This window comes from Mastomys coucha, unplaced genomic scaffold, assembly GCF_008632895.1.
Source record: "Mastomys coucha isolate ucsf_1 unplaced genomic scaffold, UCSF_Mcou_1 pScaffold21, whole genome shotgun sequence".
NCBI lineage: Eukaryota > Metazoa > Chordata > Mammalia > Rodentia > Muridae > Mastomys > Mastomys coucha.
In genome coordinates, this window is record NW_022196904.1 from 192,303,978 (window position 1) to 192,314,411 (window position 10,434).

The following is a 10,434-nucleotide window of genomic DNA, read 5'->3' on the forward strand; positions in this document are numbered from 1 at the left end:
TGTGTCCCATAAGTTTGGGTATGTTGTGGATTCATTTTCATTGGATTCTAAAATGTCTTTAATTTCCTTCTTTATTTCTTCCTTGACCAAGTTACCATTGAGTAGAGGGTTGTTCAGCTTCCATGTGTATGTGGGCTTTCTATTGTTTTTGTTGTTATTGAAGACCAGCCTTAGTCCATGGTGATCTGATAGGATGCATGGGATTATTTCAATCTTCTTGTATCTGTTGAGGCCTGTTTTGTGACTAATTATATGATCAATTTTGGAGAAGGTACCATGAGGTGCTGAGAATAAGGTATATTCTTTTGTTTTAGGATGAAGTGTTCTATAGATATCTGTTAAATCCATTTGGTTCGTAACTTCTGATAGATTCACTGTATCTCTATTTAGTTTCTGTTTCCATGTTCTGTCCATTCATAAGAGTGGGTGTTGAAGTCTCCCATTATTATTGTGTGAGGTGCAATGTGTGCTTTTAGCTTTAGTAAAGTTTCTTTTATTAATGTGGGTGCCCTTGCATTTGGAGCATAGATATTCAGAAGTTGGTGTTCTTCTTAGTAGATTTTTTTTCCTTTAATGAGTATGAAGTGTCCTTCCTTATCTTTTTTGATAACTTTAGGTTGAAAGTCAATTTTTATTCGATATTAGAATGGCTACTCCAGCTTGTTTCTTGAGACCATTTGCTTGGAAAATTGTTTTCTAGCCTTTTACTCTGAGGTATTGTCTGTCTTTATCAATGAGGTGGGTTTCCTGTATGCAGCAAAATGTTGGGTCCTGTTTACATATCCAGTCTGTTAGTCTATGTCTTTCTATTGGGGAATTGACTCCATTGATATTAAGAGATATTAAGGAAAAGTGATTGTTGCTTCCTGTTATTTTTATTGTTAGAGGTGGAATTATGTTTATGTGGCTATCTTCTTTTTGGTTTGTTAAAAGAAGATCATTTTCTTGCTTTTTTAGGGTGTAGTTTCTCTCCTTGTGTTGGAGTTTTCCATTTATAATCCTTTGAAGGGCTGGGTTTGTGGAAAGATATTGTGTAAATTTTGTTTTATAATGAATATTGTGGTTTCTCCTTTTTTGGTAATTGAGAGTTTTGCTGGGTATAGTAGTCTGGGCTGGCTTTTGTGTTCTCTTAGGGTCTGTATGACATCTGTCCAGGATCTTCTAGTTCTCATAGTCTCTGGTGAGAAGTCTGGTATAATTCTTATAAGATTGTCTTTATATATTACTTGACCTTTTTTTCCTTACTGCTTTTAATATTCTTTATTTGTTTAGTGCATTTAGTGCTTTGATTATTATGTGATGGAAGAAATTTCTGGTCCAGTCTATTTAGAGTTCTATAGGTTTCTTGTATGTTCTTGTATTCTGTTGGTGATGCTTGCATCTATGGCTCCTGGTCTCTTTCCTAGGTTTTCTATCTCCAGAGCTGTCTCCCTTTGTGATTTCTTTATTGTTTTTTAGATCCTGAGTGGTTTTGTTCAATTCCTTCACCTGTTTGTGTTTTCCTGTAATTCCTTAAGAGATTTTTGTGTTTCCTCTTTAAGGGCTTCTACCTGTTTACCTGTGTTCTCCTGTATTTCTTTAAGAGAGTTATTTATGTCCTTCTTAAAGTCCTCTATCAGCATCATGAGATATGATTTTCCAGTGTGTTGGGGTATCCAGGAGTTGCTGTGGTGGGTGAACTGGATTCTGGTGATGTCAAATAGCCTTGGATTCTGTTGGTAAGGTTCTTGCACCTGTCTTTTGCCATCTAGTTATCTCTGGTGTTAGTTGGTCTTGCTATCTCTAGCTGGAGCTTATCCCTCCTATGGGCCTGTAAGCCTGTGCCAGCACTCCTGGCAAGACCAGCTCTCTCCTGGGCAGGGTTTGGGTGTGGAGGGCTGTGGAACAGCCTTAGTTGCCAAGTGCAGGTGAAGACCTGAAGGATCCTGTCCCAGCTGCTCCACCGTTCCTGTGCCCTGTGCGTTCCTGGCTGGTCCCACTTTGGACAGTTATTGGAGAGAAAGTGTTGATCTCACCTCTGAGCCCAGGTGTGAGAGCACTCCTGGGAGACCAGCTCTCTTCTGGTGGCACCTGTGTACAGAGGGCTGTGGAACAGGCCCAGCTCCCAGGTGCAGAGAGACCAGAAGCACTGTTGGAGAGAATCTCTTATAAGCATCACCTGTTTTAAAATTTTAAAAAAGCTTATGACCAATGAGCTGAGGCAGAAAATAGAAGGTAGGACATCTGGCAGGGATAGAAAGAATTCTGAGAGATAGTCAAAGTGTGGGTGATTTGTCTGGATCACAGAGAGGAAAGCTTAGGAAGACAAGGAGATGAAACCAGCCACATAACTAAACTCAGGTTAGAATAAAGGGAAGATTCTCTCCACAACACTGAGGAGATGGACATAAACCAGCCTGTAGCTGAACTCAGGGTAGAATAAAAGAGAAGAAACAGTAGATATTTACAACCTACTATTCTTGTTTTGCCAAATGGATATATTGTCAAATTGCTTTCTAAACATTTGTTTATAGCCATAGATTAGCGTAGCTTTCATCTTTGGTTACAAAGATTTTTCAGTGAGCAGCAGTCAATGCAGTATAAACTCATAGTTAAAGTGCTGGAATAATCAAATTCACTTGAATAAGTGACTGTTGAGTGCTAGTCCTAAGTGGGACAGTTATATCAGCTACCTTAGCCACCCCACCCCACAAGCCTCAGGGAAAAGAGGGGGAAAAAATGTAAGAACCAAAAGATAGAAAGACTGCCATGAAGTGCCGTCTTCTAGACATGACAGGGCCATTCCACTCACGAACCCACAACAGATGTGATCATTTATACAAGATCAAACTGATCAACACCACAGCATGTGAAGAAGAATTATGAAGCTCCACCACTAGTTAAGATATTGTTGGCAATTAATTTTTTTCTGGATTATAAAATCCAGATAGGTTGTCCATGCTTTGGTAAGTGGCCCAACAGTCATGTATATTCAGGCAGTATTAATTGGATACCCCTCTCCCACCTCCCCCCCCCAAAAAAAATGAGAAGAGGATGAGGACATGAAGGTGGGAGGGGAAATTATTTAGTGGGGGAACTCCAGGAAGAGTAAGAGGATGATATAGGGTAGATATGATCAATATACATTTATACATGTATAAAACTGTCTAAATAAATTTAAAATATTTTAAAGAATCTGCCTGAGACTAAACTGCCCACCCCCAACTCTCTCTTTGCATTAATAATACTTTAAGGAGAACTTTTTCAGTCAGATTTATACAAATGACTATGAAAGAACCTGCAGATGTTCATTGCAATGACTTTTTGGTCTGGTATGAGGCCTCTGGTTTCTGCTACTCTATCAATACTAGAATCTCAATAGGACTCCTCTTGGATATCCGCACGGTTGTTATTGCCCTGTGCCATGGAGATACTTCGTTTTAGATCTGCAGAACTGCCGCTTCATGCCTTCTGAAGTTAATCAGTGAGGAAGATGTTGGGGTGGGCCAATTCAAAGTCCTGGATCTTGACCTGAGAGGTATCAGATAGGGTCAACCTACTGACTCTCATGAGGTCACACCCTTGAGGCTGGCTCATCTATAATCCCCCCAACCACAGCCAGCTCTACCCTGCTGCCCAAGTGAGTGCAGGGCCTGATCTCCCAAGTGTTGCAGCTGGTGAGGGACATAGCCAGTTCTTCTACTCTCATAACCCTTTGGCCAGCTCTGTCTGCCATATAGATGGTGATGGATAAGGAAGGAAAGGAAGGTCTCCCTCCCTCATCCACACCACCACCCAGCAGATAAGAGGCAGGGCTGGTTCTCCTGCACTCATGCCCTAGGGGCAGGCTCATTTGCAACCCCACATCCAGGGCCAGCTCTACTATGCTGCTCAGGCAAGGTACAGGGCCTTCTCTCCTGGGTACTGCAGCAGGTTAAGGGGCAGGGTCAGCTCTCTTGCTCTCATGACCCCTTCAGGTCCAACTCTCCCCACTGCCTCCAGTGGTGAGGGCAAAAGAGAGGGAAGTCGATCTCTCCCTCACCTACACTGATGCACTGCAGATAAGAGGCAGGACCAGCTCTCTCCCATGCTTACATCCTCGGGGCCAGCTCACCTATACTCCTGCTATCAGGGTCAGCTCTACAGTATTGCCCAGGAGAAGTACAGAGTCTGCTCTCCTGAGTGCTGCAGCAGGTAAGGGGGCAGGGTCAACTCTCCTGCTCTCATGACCCATTCAGGGCCAACTCTCCCCACTGCCTCCAGTGGTGAGGGCAAAAGAGAGGAAAGGGGATCTCTCCTTCACCAATACCATCACAAGCAGACAAGAGGCATGGCTGATGCAAAGGGATATTTAAAAGTTAACCTGTGGTTACCACCATCAGAAGTCAGGGATAGAACAGCCACAGCAGTCACAGAAGAGAAATTACCTGTTCAGTACCTTTCAGCTCCAAAGCAGTGTTGTATTGGGCTCTATCTCAATTGAATCTTATACTTTTCCCACAACTTTCTATGTTTGTCTCTGGCAACCAGGGATTTTTCACAGGAAATGAGAGTTCCCAGGAACTCTCAGTGTACAAACGGGGACATCCCTGCCACACTTGGGATGGTTAGCCTCCTAAATGTCTAGCCTAATTCTGATAATGTTCCAAAAGGAGCCAGACTCAGATAAGGCATTCCCATGTCATTACCAAAAGGGTGACATGAAGCCAGATTTTGTTATCTACTATTTGCCACCATATGGTGTGAACTGAGCTACCTCTGGCCCTTCCTGCTAAGGCATGAAAGGGAGCTAGGTAAAGGTTGATCGATCACTTAAAGCAATTTATAATTAATTCATGCTGCTTGAAATGTCTCACTAAGTCAGCCTCATTCATCACATGGTTAATGAAAGAATTGGTTTTAAGAACATCTTTGATCATTACAAACATGATGAAGACCTCTTCCTCTCACCCTGCTCTAGGAATGAGCGATGTGTGGCTCCACAGCTGAACGCCTTCAGCTCTCCCTGTATGTATGCACAGTGCAGTCTTGTGTTTAATTACTCTCTTTCTTTGGGTGGAATAATTGTGTTCCTGCTCTGGGTTTCATTCATAAGATCATTTACTTTGAAAAAGGCAGGCTTTTTATTCACTCACTCACTTATTGAAGAGTCATATGGTTCACTCAGAATAGAGCAACAATGTATAAGGTCTCATTCAGCAGGGAAAAGCTAACAGGTTGATTTCAGGCAGCCAAATGTTTTTTAATTGACCATCTACCAGGTACTATCAACTGGGCTGAGGCACAGGGGATGGGCAGTGAGGCAGTTCCAGGGACAGGCAAGAGATGCAGGTGCTGAATTTCTCTTGGCCACAGCACTACTTCCCAGATGTCACTAATAACAAGCCAGGATAAGAAGTAGTGGGTAGGCTCCCATCAGTTTCATTATTCTATGAATTGTCTAGTATGGAAGAAGGGGAGCAAAGCCTGTGGCTCTGATGCTGCACTGAAATCCCCTAAGAAGAATGGAAGAGAAAGAGCCTGGACCCTGGATGAACTCCAACAAGATGCAGCATAGCTCCAGTGCATGCTGGCAGCGAGAGGTAATTTAAATCTCGTCCTGAAGAACTTGGGTGATGCAGACTACTTCAGGAATACAGAGTCTGACCCAAGAGAATCTAAAGATTTTCTGAGACTCTTGAGATAGCTGATCCATTGTCGTGCTAGTAATAGTTTCATTACTCACCCAAACATCTGCTAACAAGGTGGCTAACTATGGGGCTTCCATTTGGGACACACACATTTATCATCTTATTAGGAAGAGATGATCTATTTTTAGATAAAACATATATCCCCTAACAGGGACAGACAGTTATAAATAACTTGGAAAACTCTAGCCGACTCCCAAAACATCATGATTTAGGTTGAAAGAAAAAGCCTTTCTGATCACTGTCCTTTTGTCTCTACCAGCACATTTTTCATGTTTAGTTGCTGTCACCCCTGATAAGTGATCACATTGGCTGCATCCCATCCTCTCATAAGCTAACGTAGTGGGGAGAACCATTTCAATCAGACAGATAAAAATCAATACTCAAGGGAGAAGAGGCAGAGCTCTAGGACTTTCACCCTGTAATTAGTTAGTTAGTCCCACTCCAATTTACATCTGATAGAAATTGGAAGAACCACAGGAACACTTCAAATTGGGCCTCAAGGGGCTAGAGAGATAACTCCATGCATGAAAGTACTTACTGCTCTACAGAGGATCTGGGTTTGGTTCCCATCACCTACACACATGCCTGCAGAACACTTATGCACACAAAGTAAAAAGTAAGTACCAAACACTTCTTTAAAATTCAAATTGGCCTCTAAGTAGAGCTGTTTGGTGGAAGAGGGGCATTGCTCTAGTTTGGATCTTAAATATTCCCTAAAGAAAATGCAAAAAGCAAAAAGCTCCTAACCCAAAACATCCAGGAAATCCAGGACGCAAAGAGAAGACCAAACCTAAGGATAATAGGTATAGAAGAGAGTGAAGACTCCTAACTTTTAAAGGGCCAGTAAATATCTTCAACAAAATTATAGAAGAAAACTTCCCTAACCTAAAGAGATGCCCATGAACATACAAGAAGCCTGCAGAACTCCAAATAGACTGGACCAGAAAAGAAATTCCTCCCGTCACATAATAATCAAAACACCAAATACACTAAACTAAGAAAGAATTTTAAAAGCAGTAAGGGAAAAAGATTAAGTAACATATAAAGGCAGGCCTATCAGAATTGCACCAGACTTCTCACCAGAGACTATGAAAGCTAGAAGATCCTGGGCAGATCCTAAGAGGACACAAATGCCAGCCCAGGCTACTATACCCAGCAAAACTCTCAATTACTATAGACGGAGAAAACAAGATATTCCCTGACAAAACAAAATTTACACAATATCTTTCCACAAATCCAACCCTACAAAGGATAATAGAGGGAAAAACACCAATATAAGGAGCAAAACTACACCCTAGAAGCAAGAAAGTAACTTTTCAACAAACCCACACAAACATAATTCCACCTCTAACAACAAAAATAACAGGAAGTAATGATTACTTTTTCTTAATATCTCTTAATATGAAAATTAATAGTACCAATTATTCTAATTGATTCAAATTCAAAAGTGTGAGGAATTGAAAATTTGTTGGCTATCATCTGTTGGTCTCTCTTATTTGGTAATCGGAGACATAGGTCCAATATTGTACAATCCATATACACTTTCTGCTTGTTTGTACATGACAGTGTCTTGCTGCGTACCGCATAATGGTCTTGAGATCTTACTTCTCCTACCTCAGCCTCTCTATTAGTAGTATTGTTTATTTCATGTTTTTACACTATACTATGGTTTTCAGAACAGCTTACATATTTCAAAAGTATTTATACAGCCAAAAGAAACATAAGCAATTAACTTGGGAGGTGGCTTATAAGAGAACAACAAAGAGTGAGACTGAATGCTTTGCTTGATGTTTGTAACTCTTGTATCAAGTTTGAAGAAGAGGACTTTGTAGGTTACTCTTTCTCTGAGATGAATGCTTTTCAAAATCATCACAGACAATGAACCTGCTTACTTACCTCATCTTACCAGATTCTTATCCTCATCTAATGTCTGTGCCACCCTCCAAGCAGAACCATTGTTCATTGAAATAGTTGGTAAATGGCTTCATGGATAGACTATCTTAATACACACACCATTTCTTAAATGAATGTAACCTGTTCTCTGTGGGCTAAATAGCTTTGACCATAGCAGGGAATCTGTTTCCAAAAATCATGCCCACAATTCACTTCTTAGCACAGCAGAACTGTCAACTCTTAGCTTAGCTACTAAGGAGGTAAAATCCTTTGGTGATGTGAGGGGCATTGAAGTACAGTCTTATTACAATGAACTCCAATATCTAAAAATTATTCTTATTTTGAGCTTGTACCACAGTAAGAGCCAAGATTTCAAACTCTACTAAAATTAAAACAAACAAAGAAACAAAAAGACTTTATCTATTCATGTTCATTTAAAAAAAATAGTAGTGATGTATTATTTTAAAATATACAGCTAATATGTTTGGAGTTATTTAAAATTTATATTGAGAAAAACATGTATTTTCAGTATTGCTGCAGATAAGCTTCTACATAAGACTGTTTAATTGATTGTCTTATATCAAACAACTTTTATATTACTCATTTTTATTATTACAATATTTTATAAATTTTAAAGAGTATGACAAAGTAAAAAAGGTATTGCAGATATTGAAGGGGGTGTCTGGGAAGGAGTTGAGGTAAAAAAGGGAAAGAAGAATGTGATGTAATTCTATTTACTTAAAATATGTTTTTAAATGTTAACAAATTCAGATAAACTGAAATTATGTAACTTTTCTCATCATAATGAAATAAAACTTAAATTAATTTAAAAAAAGAAATATAGGCCAAAGATTTTAATACTAATATTTAAAATTAAAAAAAAAAGACTCACTAGTTGAAAAATTAGTTTCCAACCCAAGGAATACTGGGAGGTGGTGAGATCTTTAAAAGACAGACATAGTCGGAGGAAGTTATGTCATTGGGGATGGGCCCTTGAAGGGACATTCAGATCCTTGACTCTTTGTTTTTCTCCTTTTTAAAAAGTTATATAATTTTATTAGGGGTGGGCCACGGCATGTGCATGAAGGATAGAGGACAACTGTGAGGAGTCAGTTCTTTTCCATCTTTACAATGGTTCTAGGGATCCAACTCAGATCACAATACTAGCTCAGCTGAGTGCTCACCTTTCCCATTTTTCTCCTCTTACTCCCTAACATCCATGAGGTATATAATACTCCTGTACCACATGCTCCCACCATGACATATTAAAGCAACAGTGTCCACCAACCACGAATGGAAACCTCTGAAACCAGGAGCCAAAATGAGACTTTACTCTACATGACTTCTTTGTCTCTGGTATCTAATCACAATGATGAAACCTTGACTTACAGACTTGGAGCCCAGTTAAGGAAGACAAGCCCTGGCACTTTCATAGGGTTTCCTCAGCCACTGAAGCTGAGAGTGACTCTAAAACAGAACATATAGCAAATGGCCATAGCTAGACATTTTTAATAACAGAAAAAGAGCAATGTTAGGTTAAAACCCAAAGTATAAATATTCATGTGTCTAAAGGGGACTTCCATCTATGAAAATGAAATATAGAAACTTTTCTCTCTTTTTCTCAACACATAGCTAAACACCCTACACTAAAAATAAAGCATCCATAAGACCTTGAAACATGGGGTAAGAAGGGCAGCTGTATTAGCTTCTTTTCTCATTGAATAAGGTAATAAAAATGTACCTTAAGAGAGGAAGGATTTATTCTCATCTAAAAAGAAAAGAATTAGAAACGAAACAAACACCACTGAAACCCAACAGAACAAACATGGAGTATTGCAGTACCATGTCCCGAATCTGGGTCTTGTAATGACATCATGTATTTCAATGTGCTTAGATAGCTCTACTCCCAGTTCTGTTGTCTTAGACACAGGGCTAGAGTCCTAAAGAGAGACCAAGACAGGTTACTTGTGAAAGTGCAGCCCAGTTGCAGCAAGGGCTGTACTTTTGGAGATGCTAGTGCTATGCGATGACCATCAGGAACAACAGCAACAGTAGAGTGGAGCCAGCCAGAGCCTAGAAGACAAGCTGTATGTGCTGCAAAAGGCAAAGCTAGAAAGTAACCCAACTCCCTTGGAAGAGCCCAGAAGATTGTGAATGAATCAGGTATTAGACATTGAGTTATTTATACTGTTGGAGTTTGATTTTGCTTTGTTCAGATTGTGACTGTGACCTGGTTCTTGCCTCTTGAAGTAAGGATGTATTAATTTATTTTTTTATTTTATAGGAGCCCACAGTTGAGAGACTAAATTTTTAAAGAGATCTTAAGTGTTAAACAAGACTTTGAACTTTAAAAAAGACTGAATTTTAAAGTGCTTAAATTTATAAAGACTGTGGGACTTTTTAAGTTTATAAAATAAAAATTTATACTGTGATATTGATATTAATGTGTCATCTTAGAGATGAGCAAAAAATGAAAGATTGTGGCTTAACAATGATGTGTGTATCAAGTTGACAAAGGGTCAATTATGCTGGATGGTTTATGTCAACTTGACACAAACTCATTTGAGAGGAAGAAACTTCAATTAATAAAATACCTCTGTAAGGTCATAAGATCATGCTATAAGCAAATTTGTAAGTCACTTTCTTAATTACTGATTGATGGAAGAGAGCCATTGTGGGTGGTGCCATCTCTGGGCTGGAAGTCCTTGGTTCTGTAAGAAAGCAGGCTGAGCAAACCATGGGAAGAAAGCCAGTAAGCAGCATCTCTTGATGGTCTCTGCATTAGCACCTGTCTCCAGGTTCCTGCCCTGTTTGAATTCCATCCTGACTTTCTTGGATAATGAAGATGGAAATGTAAGCCAAATAAAGCCTT